Here is a 16,137-nt window from a genome sequence, read left to right on the forward strand (position 1 = left end):
AAACTTATTTAAAGTTTAAAAAAGTTTAAATAAACTTTTCATTCTGGAATACTTTTAGATTTACAGAAAAGTAGTAAAGATGGTCCAGAGAGTTTTCACATACTTCTTCCAGTTATCCCTATTGTTAATATCTTATATTACCATGGTGTATTTGTCCAAACTAATGAATTAACACTGATACATTACTATAAACTAAACTCCAGATTTTATTCAGATTTTACCAGCTTTTCCACCAATGTCTTTTTCTCTTTCCTGGGATTTCATCTGGGATGTCACATTACATTTAGTCATCATGTCCCTTTAGTCTCCCCTGGTCTGTGACAGTTTCTCAGTCCTTCCTTATTTTCTATGACCTTGTCCGTTTTGAAGAATGTTGGTCAACCGTTTTGTAGAACAACCCTCAATTTGGGTTTGTCTTTTTCTCAGGGTGAGACTGGATCTCTGGGTTTCTGGGTCAATGCATTGCCCATGGATTTAAGATTCTCCCCTGAAGAAGTCACAAGTGGGAGGGTGTCCGCAGCTGGCGAGGTGACCTGGTGGGCAAAGGTCAGGTGAGGCTGAGGTCTGAAGTGCTTGCTCGCTGTCATGCTGACCTGCCACGCTTCAGCAATACACTTAAGCCCAGCCATCTCATGGTTAAGGTGAGCGGCTACTGACAGGACATCACGAAGCCATCTGTACTCCTGGGCACACCAGCCAACTCGTGAATGTCTCTAACAGCACCCAGACCACAGCAGACCCTTGATTCTTGATAAGAGCCACCTCCAGCCGGTGGCTCTTATCATGACACGACCAGGGGGCTGTCTTTTTTTATAAAGAACAACTTTATGATTACCACTGTTAAAGAGCATGGAACTACACAGCCAGTTAGCGTGATTTCCTTGGCTAAAAGTGCTTCCTCTGTGAATATTTCTGAGGAAAAATCAAAGTCTTTGGAATAGGAGAGAGAGGGGAGAAATAAGTTAGAACCAGTTACATCTCCTTTGAAAATCTTGAAAGCTTATTGTCCCCAAAGTCTTCCTATATTCCTCTCTTCTGCTGTCTCCTCTAACTGATATTACATTAAGGAGTATTTAGTTCTTAGCATCTTGACTTATTTCACCTCGAGGAGTTGACTTCCTTCTCGCTCAGTTTGCTTTTCTAACCTACTGGAATGCTGCTGGTCTCAGTAGACAGGCCCTGGGATATAGGAAAGGGATGTGAAATTTGGAGTTAGGGGATTCGAGTGCCATGGCACCCACTGTAGTGTCCACTTGGGTAAGTCCAGTGTTCTCTTGGAGCCTCAAGTCTTCATCTATAAAATGGGATGAATACAACTGACCCTACAGGAGTGCTGTAAGGACCAAAGGAGAAGTGAAATGCATGTGAAGGGTGTTTGGTAGGTAATGAAGCTCAGTTGAAAGGTTTGCTCCTACTTCCAGAATTTCCTTCTTGGAATTCTAGGGCAGAACTGCTGAAATGATATGGAAGAGGAAAAACTAAAACCAAATGGTTCAGATCTGAATACTGAAAACCAGACTTTGTAGATAGAAAAGCAGGGAGGAGGCAGGGAGGGGGATGGGTACCACATTCACATGTTTCCTCCGCTTGGCCAGATGTAGTCTGTCCAGGTATCATTGAATTCCAGCCGGCAACGCAGTTTCAGGCTGTCTCCAGGCCTCTGAGATCTTTGGGTATCGGGACTTGAGCTGAGAAAAACACACACTGGATGGAAGGATGTTTGGTGAACACCTATCCTGAGATGCTCCAACTCTTGGGTGATGGGGTAGAGCTTATTGGAGCTTGGGTTCTGTTGCACATCCTGCCTTCCTCTTCCCTGAATTGCAAACTACAAGTGGTGGTGGTGTTTCGAATTCTGGGCCTCCAAGCAACACGCTTTCATGAAGACCGCATACCTTACCTTCTTAAATGGATGATGTTTTCCCCTCTTAAACCTCCTGAGTGCCCAGGCATCTCCCATTGAATTCTTGACTGTGTTGCAGGCCAGGTTTCTAGAAAACAGCAGGGCCTTTCAGACTGATTGTAGCAGAGTTAGGAGAGAAGTGAGGACAGGAAAAATGATAATTTTTAGGAAAGTATGGTTTCCTAAAAATAGTTTCATCTTTGATGCATTTTGGAAGATTATGTCCCAAGTGGCTCCTTGAAATCTCCTCCTTGCCATCCACACTCCCACTGCCACTGGAGTTATATGGACCTTGTATTTTGGAGTGCATGCTCTTCTTTGACTTCTCATCACACTTAATTTTACATACATTATCTCATTTAATCAGCAAAACACCAACGTGGTAATATGAATGCCTTTCCTGTTGACACTTTCTATTCCACATTATAGTGACTAGTGCACTAAAGAGCCTTGTTTCCTCTTCAAGGCAGAATTTTTCATGAGGGCAGGGGTCATATCTTGCTCATCTTTGTATTTCCATAATTCCTTGTTCAGTGCATGACATATAACGTGTTCTCTAGATTTTTGTTGAATTAATAAATGGCTTCAATGATACTCTTCCATATTTTTGTTAATGGCAATGTTTTGCTTTAAAAACAGTGGATGTTTTCAGAGGGTAAATAGATCCCACAAAACTGTGCCAAATATAAGCCTTAAATTCAAGAGCCACAGATGAAAGAAACTTGTTTTGCTCAAGCTGTTGTATTTATTGGCTTTTTCTGGGTTCATAAGCCCTTTGGAATTCTTCAGTCTTTTCGGATATAAGAAAAGAGAAATCAGAGTCAGCCATCAACATTACTAAGAAAGCAAGAACAGAAAGAAGTATAGGAAGATGGAGAGATGGATAGTGGCCCTGAGCTAACCTGTCAACAGAGATAAAGGGATGAAGTTGGAAGATCCCCTGTCCAAGACTAGAGTGTAAGCTCAGGCATACACCTTGAGAAAACTTAGTCCCTCTAAGGGACTCTGGGCTCTAGGACTTCTTGGTTCCTTCTCAAGGAAGTCTTACAGCTAAAGTAAATGGAAGACTGTGTAATTTTCATAGATCTTGGGCTTTGATATTTCCAGACGTAAGTTGGAAACCAGATCCCAACGAGAGGCTGAGCCAACTATATTGACCCATATCCCCATTTTGCTTTGAGCACTTCTGACTTTTTGTTCCCCTGGGAACAAAGGTCCACTCTTTGTGCTGGACCTCTGTGTGCTTGGACTCTGAAATGGATAAGATGTGGGAGGGCATAGCTAGTTTCATGTTACTGTCATAGGTCACAGAGATGTTCCAGTGTTCCAGCTTTTGTTGATAACCTATGTCAAACGTGAATAGGTTTCAACTCTTCCTGAAGTGACTTGATATTTTAGCCTGAACTATTGCTTTAGAGCTAACAAGTTTGTGATTTTTACTGCCTGCAGTATAAAAATTCTCCTTTATTTGTCCTAAATAAAGTAACTGGCTTAGGGGAAACAACCAGATTTGGATTCAGAAGACTTGAATCTCAGTGTTGCCACTTATAAGTTTGTGTTTCTATCATCAATTCTTTTTTGGGGGATTCAGACATGCATATGTATACACTGAAGTAGAATGGCCTAGGGGTTTTGCAGTTAGTTGATCTGATCAGTGTGAATATTGGAATCAGATGGCCTGGTTTACAAAATTCCTTCCATTACATACCGACTGTGTAATTTTGAGACATTTACATGGTTACTTAAAAGTCACTGTATAAAGCAGATAATGGCAATACCTAATTCAAAGAGTTGTTGCAAGGATTAAAAGGACAAGATAATGCATGAAACTGCTTAGCACAGTAGCCAGCGCATGGTGAAAACCTAAAGAAGGTTATTATTAATATTTAATATTCATGTATACTAGTTGTGCAACCTTGTGTGAGTCATTTAAAATCTTAGCTTTAGGTTTGTTCTTTGTGAAATGGAAGAAAAAAACACCCAATTTCACTGGTTATTGCTTTGTATATCAGAAATCACTATACAGTTTACTGGAAATTTCTTCCTTAAGGATTTAAGGAGGGTATATTTTAGTGCTGTTATTTGGGATTTGTTGAACCAAATCTAGTTATTTTGTCCACATCTGTAATGGTTTAATAGATTTCAACCGTATCCCTCTTCAGCCTATGAGCTTTGTTTTTTTTTGGACTCTGTGTCTTCATATGGCAACTTGCCAAATCTTTTGGTCATTAATTTAATTTTTTTTTGGACCTTCTCCATCCATGTTGTGTCATTCTTATACAGCGATGACCAGAGCTCTTCTGGAATATATACAGGTGTCAAAACTAGACAAAGACAGCAGAGAATTAAAGTGTGTGTTGGTGATGCTCATTTTTATTTTTGTGACTATGTCCTGTCCGTTCTGGGAACTAGACAAAAGACAGGTGTAATGAAACAAACTCCCCAAGTAGTATTCAAACACGAAGAAGTTTTTTCTGGGTCTGAGCCAATGAGCTCACACTGGCCAAGCCTTTTGTATGGATATGCCCAGTTTATGGGCTAGTTGTTATTTATTAGGCTGACATATATTTAACTACGGTTGTAAGACACAGAGGGAAGGATTTTTCTTTTATAATATATAAAAGACTCTTTCCCATGAGCTCTACTCCATTACTACCTAAGTTACTTGATAGAAAGGAAGAAATGACATGTAAAAAACCACCCACTCCTCTGAGTTGGCCCATTTCACCAGAGAGTCATTGATCCCCGGAGCTGTTGACAAATCGCAACTAGAAAAAAATTATTCCTGACCATGAGAACTGGAATTAGATTGCTCATTTCCTGGCACATGGCAGAATCTGTGTTGATTGCTTTCCAAGGAGCCTACCCTCCAAACTGTTTGAGGAGGGGGAACAAGGCCAATAAAATAACTTTAATAACATTTGTTGAAATTTTGACCTAACCAAAAGTTTTCTGGGTCTTTCATGTTGAAACAGTTTGCTTTTAAGGACATAGCTTTAGATGTGTTTAGCCTGAAGTGACAACATATCATTCATATCAATTCATATCATGAATAATTCAAATGTACTGAATTTGAAAGTTTAACTGCTTGATCAGTGACAGAAATCCTAGGCTGGAGTTTTTAAAGTAGTCTTAATGAAAGCAAATGTCAACTCCTTTTGTGTCTGTTGCCGGAATAGTTCATAGACCGTAGATGCTCCGACCTGGGAACTTACAGATCTCTGAACTCAATCTTTCCACGGTTTAGAAGTGAAGTCATTATTTATAGACACGACTACATCTGCTGCATTTGATGTCTGGTTGGCTAGTGCAGTCTGTCTGCAACACAGGGAGATCTAAGACAGTGGTTTTCAAATCTGCTGGCTCATTAGAATTACCTGAAAAATTAAAGCAAAATGAAACAAAACAAAATTGATGCCTGATTCTCTACCAATCAAATCAGAATTTATGGGATATGGCCTGGACTGTAGTAATTTAAAACATCCCAGGTAATTCCGAGGCAGAGTGAGGGCTTTATTTTATACTTATAATGGCATCCTCAGTACGTCTGCTAAGTGACCCCTCATTAGTCACTTCGCCCTCCTAAATTCAATTTTCTTTGGATGAAACGTTGTGAGGTGGTTACTGGACATATTTTCTCATGAATTGTTAAACCTGTGTTGAAATCTCTATAGTCAAGTAAAAATAGTCACTTCTTATTCCCAAGTTCACAGCCTCAGTGTTGGTCCTAAGCATTTCTCACCTGGACAACTGCAACCGTTTGAATGTAAGATGCATTTTTGTCTGTTTTGTCTTTTGATGTAGCTGCAGTTGTTAGAGCAGTGCCTGGCATACGGTACAAGCTCAATATGTATTAACTGAATGAATCAATGGCTATTGCAAAATCTCTGATACGTTCATCAGGTTTTGCAGCAATCTCAAAATCTCAGTGATTTAAATGATAGTCATGTATTTTCATGCTAACAGATCCACAGGATGACTGTGGTTCAGCAGATTTAGACTGCGTTTCGTGGGCCAGACTAGACTCCAAGCTCTTGTCAAGTCCAGGTCTGCTTCATGTATTTTCATTCTGACTCTTCTCATGATGGATCACAAGAAACCAGGAGGGTGTGTGATTCCTCTGAAGGCCTTGGCTTGGAACTGGCATACTGTCACTTCTGCCTACATTTCATTGACTAAAGCAAGTCATGTGGCCAAACCCAACATTAACTGGATGGAAAAATATCTTTCCACTCTATTGGGATGTCTTGAGGCAAAAAACACTCATGTTTAATTCTAATACATGGAGGGAATAAGAATTGGGAGCAGTGATCCAATGTACCCCACCTACTATCCATTCTCCAGATCTGTAATCTCATCACCTTGCTTCGAGTCAAGAAAGACAACATGTCCTCATCCAATTCATGGCTCCAGTCCACTCATTCCTTCACCTACTCCTATACACACATACTCACCCAAACACACTCTTTTTAACCTTTAGTTAAATTAAACTCATTAGCAAAGGATATTAGGAACTTCAGGATATAACCCCTGCCTAAGTTTATACCTCCATGTTTCACCAGACTCCTGTGTTAAACATGTACTTTCTCTCTTGTTTTCCTGTTGAATTTCTAGATATATTCATGAGCTCAGCTAGTGACTTTCTCTGGCAAGGCTAATCACTATTGTGTTCCTAATGCACACTATATTTTATAATAATATCTAAGCATTTATTATACATGAACTAATTTAATCCTCACAAGAACCTGATTATACAGTGCAGGAACTGAAGCACATTTCCCACGATTCTTTTCTCCCAGCACTTGGATTGTCAACACGGATGGGGTTAGGAAGAATGAATGGGAGTTAAGAAACTCTACAGGGCTTCCCTGGTGGCGCAGTGGTTGAGAGTCCGCCTGCCGATGCAGGGGACACGGGTTCGTGCCCCGGTCCGGGAGGATCCCACATGCCGCGGAGCGGCTGGGCCCGTGAGCCATGGCCGCTGAGCCTGCGCGTCCGGAGCCTGTGTTCCGCAAAGGGAGAGGCCACAACAGTGAGAGGCCCACGTACCGGAAAAAAAAAAAAAAAAAAAAAAAAATTGGCAGAAACTCTACAATATGGCGCATTTGGGTTTTCAAGTTAAGTTCAGCAAATGCCCATTCATTACTCAAATGTTAATGAAAAAGGAATTCTTCTTATGTCTGCTTGTAATGAGATATTCTACTTATTCTCCAAATAAGTCTTTCTGAGAAAAATATTAATCTGTATAAAAAATTAGGCAATGATTTTCACTTAGTATTAGGGAATCTCAGGTTGAAAGAAACCTTAAAATTTGCCTGTCTACTCCTCCACCTTCAGCATCTGTCCACTTGACAACATCAACCATTACTGTAGCTACACTTTATTGAGCGCTCAACTTCAATATCTCCTAAATCCTCTCTTGAAGCTATGAAGTGATACTCACAGTATTTCCAATTTATTGAAGAGAAAATTGAGGCTTGATGAGTTATTCTTTTTCCTTTCTTTTTTATTGATGCGTAGTTGATGTACAATATTATACAAGTTACATTCACAAGCTCAGTTAGTGACTTTCTCTGGGGTTCTCAGAGAGAACTCCACATGCAAGGGCACTGCAGAGAGTACTGGGCTTGGCGAGTTCAAGGAACAAGCAGAAGGTCCACATGGGAACTCGGCAGGAAAGGTGCTGGGAGAGGGGGCAGGGCCAGAATCTTGCAGTAGCCTTGCCAATGAATGGGTTGTGATTTCATTGTAAATGAAATGAGGAATAATGGAGGGTGATAAGCTCTCTGCGATAACAAAACGAACTTCCAGAGTTAACACAGTTGCTTTTATGTATAAATACTAAAGACTGCAACATAATGCCAAGGTTAGTGAAAATAGCACAACTACTACAAAGGGATGCCTGAAGATCTGTGATACTGCTGCTAATCTACAGTGGCTAATCTACTGTATTTCTCTACAATATAGTGATACACAATTTTTTTTTGTCAATCCCAAACTCCCTAACTATCCCTCCCCTCTACCCTTCCCCCTGGGTAACCATAAGTTTGTTCTCTGAGTCTGTGAGTCTGTTAATGAGTTTGGTAACGTGCCCAAGATTACACAGCTAGACGATGTTAGAGCCAGGGTTCAAATTCAATTCTGATTTCCTCTATCATGGGAGTTCTAAACCAGGAGGGGCATCCCTCTCCCCTCCAGGAGACATTTTTCAGTGTCTGGAGATAGTTTTGATTGTCACACTGAGACACTCAGTGGATGGGGTTTGCACAGGACAACTCCCACTACAATATGGCTAAAACGTCAATAGTTCCAAGGTTGAAAAACTCTGTTCTAGAACATATACTCAAGCAGTTTGTTAAACTGTCTTCTATTCACAGATTTTCAGTGTTAGCTTGAGTATTTTTGTGGATGAGGAACTCATTTCTTTTGTTCATCCTCTTTTTAGACAGCTCTGACAATGAGAAAAGTCCTTTTTATTTTCAGTTAGAATCTGTTTCCCTGAAGTTTCTTTTTTGTTGGCATCATGAAAAGTAAGATAACTCTTCAAAGTGACACTCCTCCCTCTGTGTCACTATTCACCATCAAAAATCCATTCAATATAGAACTAAATACCCACATTGCAATGATTATTTATAATACTTCTCTGCTTCCTACCAGAATTCAAGTTCTTGAGGGCAGGGGAAATATCTAATACACATCTCTAGCCCCCGGGTTTAGCTCAGTCTTTGGAACGTAGTAGGCACAAAATAAATTGTTTGATAAATATGCTGGGAAATAACAACCATGGCAGTCTTGGTTGGCCCTCTTACTGGGTAAGCATCCCTCCTTCCATCAACCATGGTATTGTACCACTTCCTGGTTGCTCTTTCCTGAAAACATTCTTCATCCAATTTGGGAGGGAATTTCGAGAGAGCCTTGAGTATCTCAAGAGCCCTGAATTCCCTCACAAAAAGTTTTTCAATTACCAGTTTGCTGTAGTACAATATACAGTGACTTGGCTTACCCAATATTAGTTTATAAACCATATTCGAGGACCACCTATCTGGACCAAACACCCTTACAATTATTTTTGCTTGTGATAAGGAGAACTAGGAGTGAATTTCTATTGGGGCAGCTGATTATGCTATTTAGTTTTTATTCACATAAACTCACTAAAGTCAGCTTCCTGGCCAAAGAGTTGTTTTGCTGATAAATAACTCCTGTGGGCATGTGACTTGAGGCATAGGATGAATGATATTTGTTCATAACCTCAATACCAAACCACCAGTTTTGAAGGGAGAAACTTTGATCCACTGGTAGATGCTAATACTGTATGGAGGGAGGAGCCTCCTCTGGACTTTTATTTCTCTCAGTTGTTGGGATAGGGATGTCTGTTTTATGGGCATTATTGAGAAAAGTGAACTGGGGAGGAAACTCAAGATGGCGGATAAGAGAAACCAGGGATCCTCAGGGACAAATGAGGGGCAAAGGGATTTAGTGCTATCAGGAAACTGGGGTTATGGTCTCAGTTCTACTGTTAACTGGGTAGGTAATTCCAGAGTCGTCATTAAAAATCTGTGGTTTAGTCTCTTCACGTTTTTCGGGGGTATGATCCTATGGATGAATAGGATTTGGCTGAGTGAAAAATGGGTAGAGGGAGAGAAGAAAGTAATACGAGGTATAGAAAAGAGCATGCATGAAGATCAGGAGGCAGGAGAGAGCATGTTTATCTTTGGATACGCTAAATATGTTTCTGAGAGCCCTAAGCTTTGTTACTTTTACTGAGCTCAGATTGTGTGCTTGGCAGTGTGCTAGATACGTATAGATTTTCTATGGCTGCATGACAAATGACCACAAACTTAGTGGCTCTAATCAACACCCATTTATTATCTCACAGTTCTGTAGGTCAGGGTCTGAGTGTGTCAGACCAACTGGGTCAGCTCAGCTGGGTTCTCTGTTCAGGTTCTCACAAGTCTGGGCTCAAGGTGTTGGCTGGGCTGCATTCTCATCTGGTGGCTTGACTAGGGAAGAATATGTTTTCAAGTTCATTGTACTGATGGCAGAATTCAATTCTTTCCAGCTGTGGGATCCTCATCTTCTTGCTGGCTGTTGTCTGGAGACTCCCTTGGCTCCTAGAGGTCACCCTCAGGTCCTAGCCATGTGACCTGTTCCCCATCATATCATTTGCTTCTTCAGGGCCAACAGGAGGGTTTCTTTCTCTCTCTCTCTCTCTCTCTCACTTGGAATCTCTTTCTTAAGGAAGAGCCCAATACCTCAGTCAATGACTCATTTGATTAGGTCAGGCTCACCCAGGATAATCTTCATTTCGACTAACTCAAAGTCAATTTATTAATAACCTAATCATAGGAGTAAAATCTTATCATATTTACATGTACATATTTACATATTTACATACTCAATATAGAGGAATATACAGGACATGTATACCAGGGGGCAAGAATCTCGGGGATGACTTTAGAATTCTGCCTGACAGAGATGCTTTATGTAAGACATACAATTTAATCCTCACCACTCTTTGAGGTAGATAGTATTATTCTCATTTTTCAGGTAAGGTTGTTAAGGCTTAAGGTCACATATCTTGTAAGCTGAAGAGCCAGCTGCAAACTCAATGGTGGTTTATTCCGAGCTCACCCTCACTTTACTATACTGCACTGTCTCAGTAAGCTTTGTGAATGTCAATGTGAGACCCATTTAAGTCAGGGTTTAAATAGCATTGGTTTAAGAAAGGGGACTGACAGCAATAGCAGTAACTCGGCTTTATTTAGCACTTTATATTTCCTGAAGTGCTGTCATGTGCGTCATTTCATTTGATCTTCACAACAACAAGAATTTAGCCTCAAAGAGGTTACATGATTTGTCCAAAATGTGCAGTTAATTGCAGATGAAGAACACATTTATTCTGCTCCCAATCAGTTCAGCATCCCTTTCACGACATCTAGCCAAGAAAGAACTGTAAAGACTCTGTAGTGTCTTCAATGGGAAGGAGGCAAAGTGGTTGAAATACGTGTGTGTGAGTGAGTGTGTGTGTGTGACTTAAATCTGGAAGGAATTGCCACAAGAGGAGGAGACATGGGTCCAAGGGGCATTCTGTGGCTGATGGGTGGTAGTGATATTGGATAGCAAGATGTAGACAAAGCACAGCATGACGGAGAGTAAACCAACAGCAGGATCTCACCATGACACAGTCCCAGATGAAACTATGAGAGAGAAACTGCCTGAAGTGTTCTGTGGGGAAGTCAGGTCACAAAAATTTATGCGAAGCTTGGGAAGGCCAGGTGTGCAATGGAAAAAAAGATGGTGGGTTTGAGTGCTAGGTTAACTACTCACTAGGATCTCCCTGTCTAAATCCCAATTTACTTTTCTGTAAAACGGGAATAGTAATAGGAACTTCTTAATAAGATGGTTATGAGAACTAAATGACAAACAATAAATGCATGCATAGGTCATAAAAGTGTTCAACTTGTCGTTACTATTGTTCTTATTTCTAAAACTTCTTAAAAGAGGTCAATGTTCTTATTTCTAAAACGTGTTAGAAGAGGTCAATGATGACGGCTTCTGATTTTCTGGAAATATAGGGGAAAATATTTTTCTTATTGTTCACAAATATTCCAACTATGATTTTATGAAGAAGCCAAGTAGGACATGGCATATTATTTATCTTCTATTATTAACAAGTGACCATATATGTGTGTGTGTGTGTGTGTGTGTGTGTGTGTGTGTGTGTATATAAAATACTAAAGAAAGTAAGAGTATAATCAATTCTCTAAAAATCTATCATTCTCTCTCCACTTAATTGATTTTTTCTCCTCCAATAGCCTTAGAATATTGAGAAGCAGTTTGGCATTAACTTGTGAAGTTGGACATTCCCATTCCCTATGACCCAATATCTTATTCCTGGGTATATACGCCCAAGAGAAGTCCATGTCCATGTGCACCAGAGGTCACACACAAGAATGTTCAAAGCTGAACTGTTTATAATAGCAAAATTCTGGCCACATCCTAAATGCCCAAGACAAAAGATGGTCCAAATATTGTGGATGTGTACACAATGGATTATTACACATCTGTGAAAGTGGACGAACACTATGTTACACTAACATTTTATCCTAAGAAATGGAGTACAGTCTGATACCTGTTTTAGAAATGTCAAACATAAGAAAAACTATACAATTTGCATGTGAAAAACTAAAAACAAAAAAAGCAAAAGAACGATAAATGCAATGAATACAATCTCAGGAGGAGGCAAAGGGATGGATGTAGGGAGAACCCATGGGAAGATGTAAATTAGAGGTAATGCTCTAGTTCTTAGATTGGGCAGTGAGATCAGGGTATTCATGATATTGTTTACAAATAAAATAGAATGAAAGAGTATTGTACATGAACCAATGATGATAGTGTGCCTTAAAGCAAGGATTACAGTTAACATAATTCTGTGCTTCTGGGGCTACAAAACAAAACAAAACAAAAACCGAAATAAACAACAAAAAAGGAAGGCTGAGGCAGAAGTGAAAGGTATAGCTCTGGAAACTCGTAAAAAGAAGCTGGACAGAGATATCAAGCAAGGCATGGAAGGAAAAAATCTGTTTGGGCAGCAAGATGGAAAAATATGCCCATAATCTATACAAATCTAAGCAAATATGCCCATAATCTATGCCCAAATATATACAAAAAGAGTAGTTTCTGCTTCTGCAGTTGCTGAAGCATGCAAAGTCACATTAAGAATACACATATTTTTAAGAGTGGAGTAGTGGAGAAACCAGGTTCAAATGACATACTAGTTTTTGACCATTTTTGTTTTTTTATAAAGTCAAATTTTGAGGTATATTTATATAATTAGAAGACCCCATTGGAAGTCTAACATCTGATGAGTTTTGACAAATATGTACACCTGTGTAACCATTCCTACAGAAAAGATAGAGAACATTTCCATCTCCTTCAAATTCCCCCGTGCCCCATTTTAAGTTGTTCCCCTCCTGTCTACAGAAACCTCTGATCCACTGTCACTATAGATTTGTTTTGGCTTTTATAGACCTTCCTATAAATGGAGTCAGACAGAATGTATTCTTCCTCTTGGCTTTTTGCTCTCAGCATGCTGTTTTTGAGATGTGTCCCCGTTTTGGAGTGTATCAATAGAGTGTTAATTTTAACTGCTGAGTATATTCAATCATAATACTAAACTACACTTTGTTATTCATCCCCCCTTTGATGAACATTTGGGTTGTTTACAATTTTTCTGGTTATTATGAATAAAATTGTCTTATTGAGCATTTTCATTACCTACCTCTGATTTTGAATCTCTTTCTTGGAAAATTTTTGAAAACAAAAATCACTTTTATGACATCTTTAGTGCTCTTCCCAATTTATTTTTTGAATGCATGAAGTCCTTGATTCAGACAATTTAGGGAGGAAGCCCAATTTATGAAGCTATTCTGATGGTAGTGATGAGGGAGCCTAAAATCTGCAACTTACCAACATTTTACTCAGGGAGTGTCCCCACTGTGTATAACTTAACATTCTATGGAATAGCTTGAAGCTCAGTGGTGTGATGGAAAGACTATTAAGCTAGGAATTTGAGTCTCTGAGTTCGATGGAGACTTCAATATTAATACAGAAGAGGGCTTGGGAGTGGCAATTTGGAGGCCTTGGTTGTAGAGGTAGCACTCGACCTTGTTTGCTGGGGCTGCCATAATAAAATACCAAGGACCAGATGGCTTAAACAACAGACATTTACTTCTCACAGTTCTGGAGCCTGGAAGTCCAAGATCAAGGTGTTGACAGGGTTGGTTTCTCCTGAGGCCTCTCTTCTTGGCTTACAGACGGCTGCCTCCTTGCCATGTCCTCACAGGCTCTTTCCTCTGTGTGTGCACATCCCTTGTGTCTCTTTTTGTGTCCAAATTTCCTTTTCTTATAAAAACACCAGTCAGATTGGGTGAGGGCCCACCCTAACGGCCTCATGTTAATTTAATCACCTCTTTAAATCCTTACCTCCAAATATAGTCACATTCTGAGCTAGGGGTTCATGCTTCGACCTATGAACTTTGGAGGAACACAATTCAGCCCACAACACTATTTATACTGAACGTCGCTTGGGCAAAGGAGGGATTAAGGGTAGAGTTAAAGTCAGCCCCAATTACTCCTTTATACTTGGCTGTCTGAAATTTAAATTAAATTATTTCATTCATCAAATAGCAATCGGGTGCCTACCACATTCCAGGAACTCCAGGAACTTACAGTCTAGAAGAGGAGATGGATTTAGAAAGAAATAATTACAAGCAGAAAAATTAGGTAAATTCTACTTTGGTTGAAACTATGTATAGCCTATGATCCAGCTACTTCACTTCTGGGCACATACTTTAGAGAAATCCTTGCACATGTGCACAGGGAAACATATTATGATATATAAATATATATATATATATATATTTAAATGTACAAATTGTGGAGGAGGATAGACACAATAAAATATAAAACATGGAAGGAAATGTTGCACAGTAACTGTGAGATAGTGGCTGACAGGGGAAGGGAGGAGGGGAATAGTCCTAGGGAAAGGAACAAATGATCTTTTACTGTATCACTAGCAACTCTGGGCCAGAGGGATGTTTGGGCCTTATCTGATTAATTTCCTACCTCACTGAAAACAGAAAGTGCTGCAAAGTCAGTGAAAACCCAGGACTGAGGCTGTGTCCAGTTGGAGAATTTCAGAGTCGCGAAAGCTCCAAGAGATTCAAGTCTTAATCTCCAATGTTCCCTGGAAGCTGCTCTTAATCAAGCAGGTATCTTTTTGGTGTAGGGATCGCAATCCGGTTTCGTCCTGAGGGTCATGGATGGCGTGTCCTAGTAGCTGCCTGGAGCCCTGGGCTGAGAGGCTTCCTGTGGGCTCTTTGAGAAAGTGTGTCATGACTAATTAGTGATGTCTGCCACAGGTGAGGAAAGGGATAGTGACGGTGACTGTCATGGGTGCCTGCAGCGTTAGATTGGATGAATCATGAATCCACAGATGTAAGAATCCAGATAAGCCTCCTTCCCTCCCCTCTTCCCTTGTCTTTTCAGAGTTTGATAGTTATATTACTATGTTTAATTTAAAAGTATTGGTTATCTTTTCAATTTTAAAGGATATACTTACTGATGAGCAGCTGAGGATACTGAGGCCAGAGAGGCAAACAAGGTCATCTGTTGGAGGAGAGATGGACAGTCAGGGTGTCTGAGTCCGAGACCGCTGCCCTTTCAAGCTGCCTCCTTGACAGTCTTTGCTTATCAGTGGCCTTCATTCATTCATTCGTTTGTTCTTCAAATATTGATTTGATGACCACCTTGTGCCAGGCACCATGCTTCTCACTGATTCCTTGAGGCAGGAGTGGACATGTAGGAGGTGGCTCTTTCACTGTAGACGTGGCATGGTACGGAGACAGTGACTGCTTCATGACCTCGGGACATTTGCTTCTCTCCAGACCTCTGTTTGTTCTTCTTCTAGAACATGAGGGTAAAGATAAAGTTCAAACCTATCAAACTTGTTGTAAGACACTTCGTGAATATTAGTGGTTAGCGCCTGTCCTAGTGTTGGGCAATGAGGATGTTTGCATGGAACTTTCTGGATCACATGAAATCTCCTATTCAGAAGTGCTCTTGACTAGTTATAAATTGAGAGAACTGACTTTAGACCACTTTGTACGGGAGAGGGACGTTTTCCTGAAAGAGCCAATTTCTGCTCCACCTCATGGTCTTTGTGAAAACGGTTTTCTCACTCCCTTTGCCTTGGAAGAATTGCTTCTTATTCTTCAGCGAGGTCTTCCCTGAGACCCACCACTTCAGCCACCTCCTCCCAACGTAAACTAGGTCTCCCTGTAGAGTTTTTTTTTTTTTTTTTTTTTTTTTTTGCGGTACGCGGGCCTCTCACTGCTGTGGCCTCTCCCGTTGTGGAGCACAGGCTCCGGACGCGCAGGCTCAGCGGCCATGGCTCACGGGCCCAGCCGCTCCGCGGCATGTGGGATCTTCCCGGACTGGGGCACGAACCTGCGTCCCCTGCATCGGCAGGCGGACTCTCAACCGCTGAGCCACCAGGGAAGCCCGAGTATTCTTATTATACCTTAGGACCTTATCGCCCTTCAACCATTGGTCACTATGTATACTCACTTGTGTGCTAGTTTGTTCAATGCCTGCTTCCCATTCCTATGAGCTCCATAGGATGAGGAGCTGTGCTGTTCTATTCATCCTTATGTTCCCAGCACCTGCACTGT

The sequence above is a fragment of the Pseudorca crassidens genome, chromosome 17, assembly GCF_039906515.1.
Source record: "Pseudorca crassidens isolate mPseCra1 chromosome 17, mPseCra1.hap1, whole genome shotgun sequence".
NCBI classification, from domain to species: Eukaryota; Metazoa; Chordata; class Mammalia; order Artiodactyla; family Delphinidae; genus Pseudorca; species Pseudorca crassidens.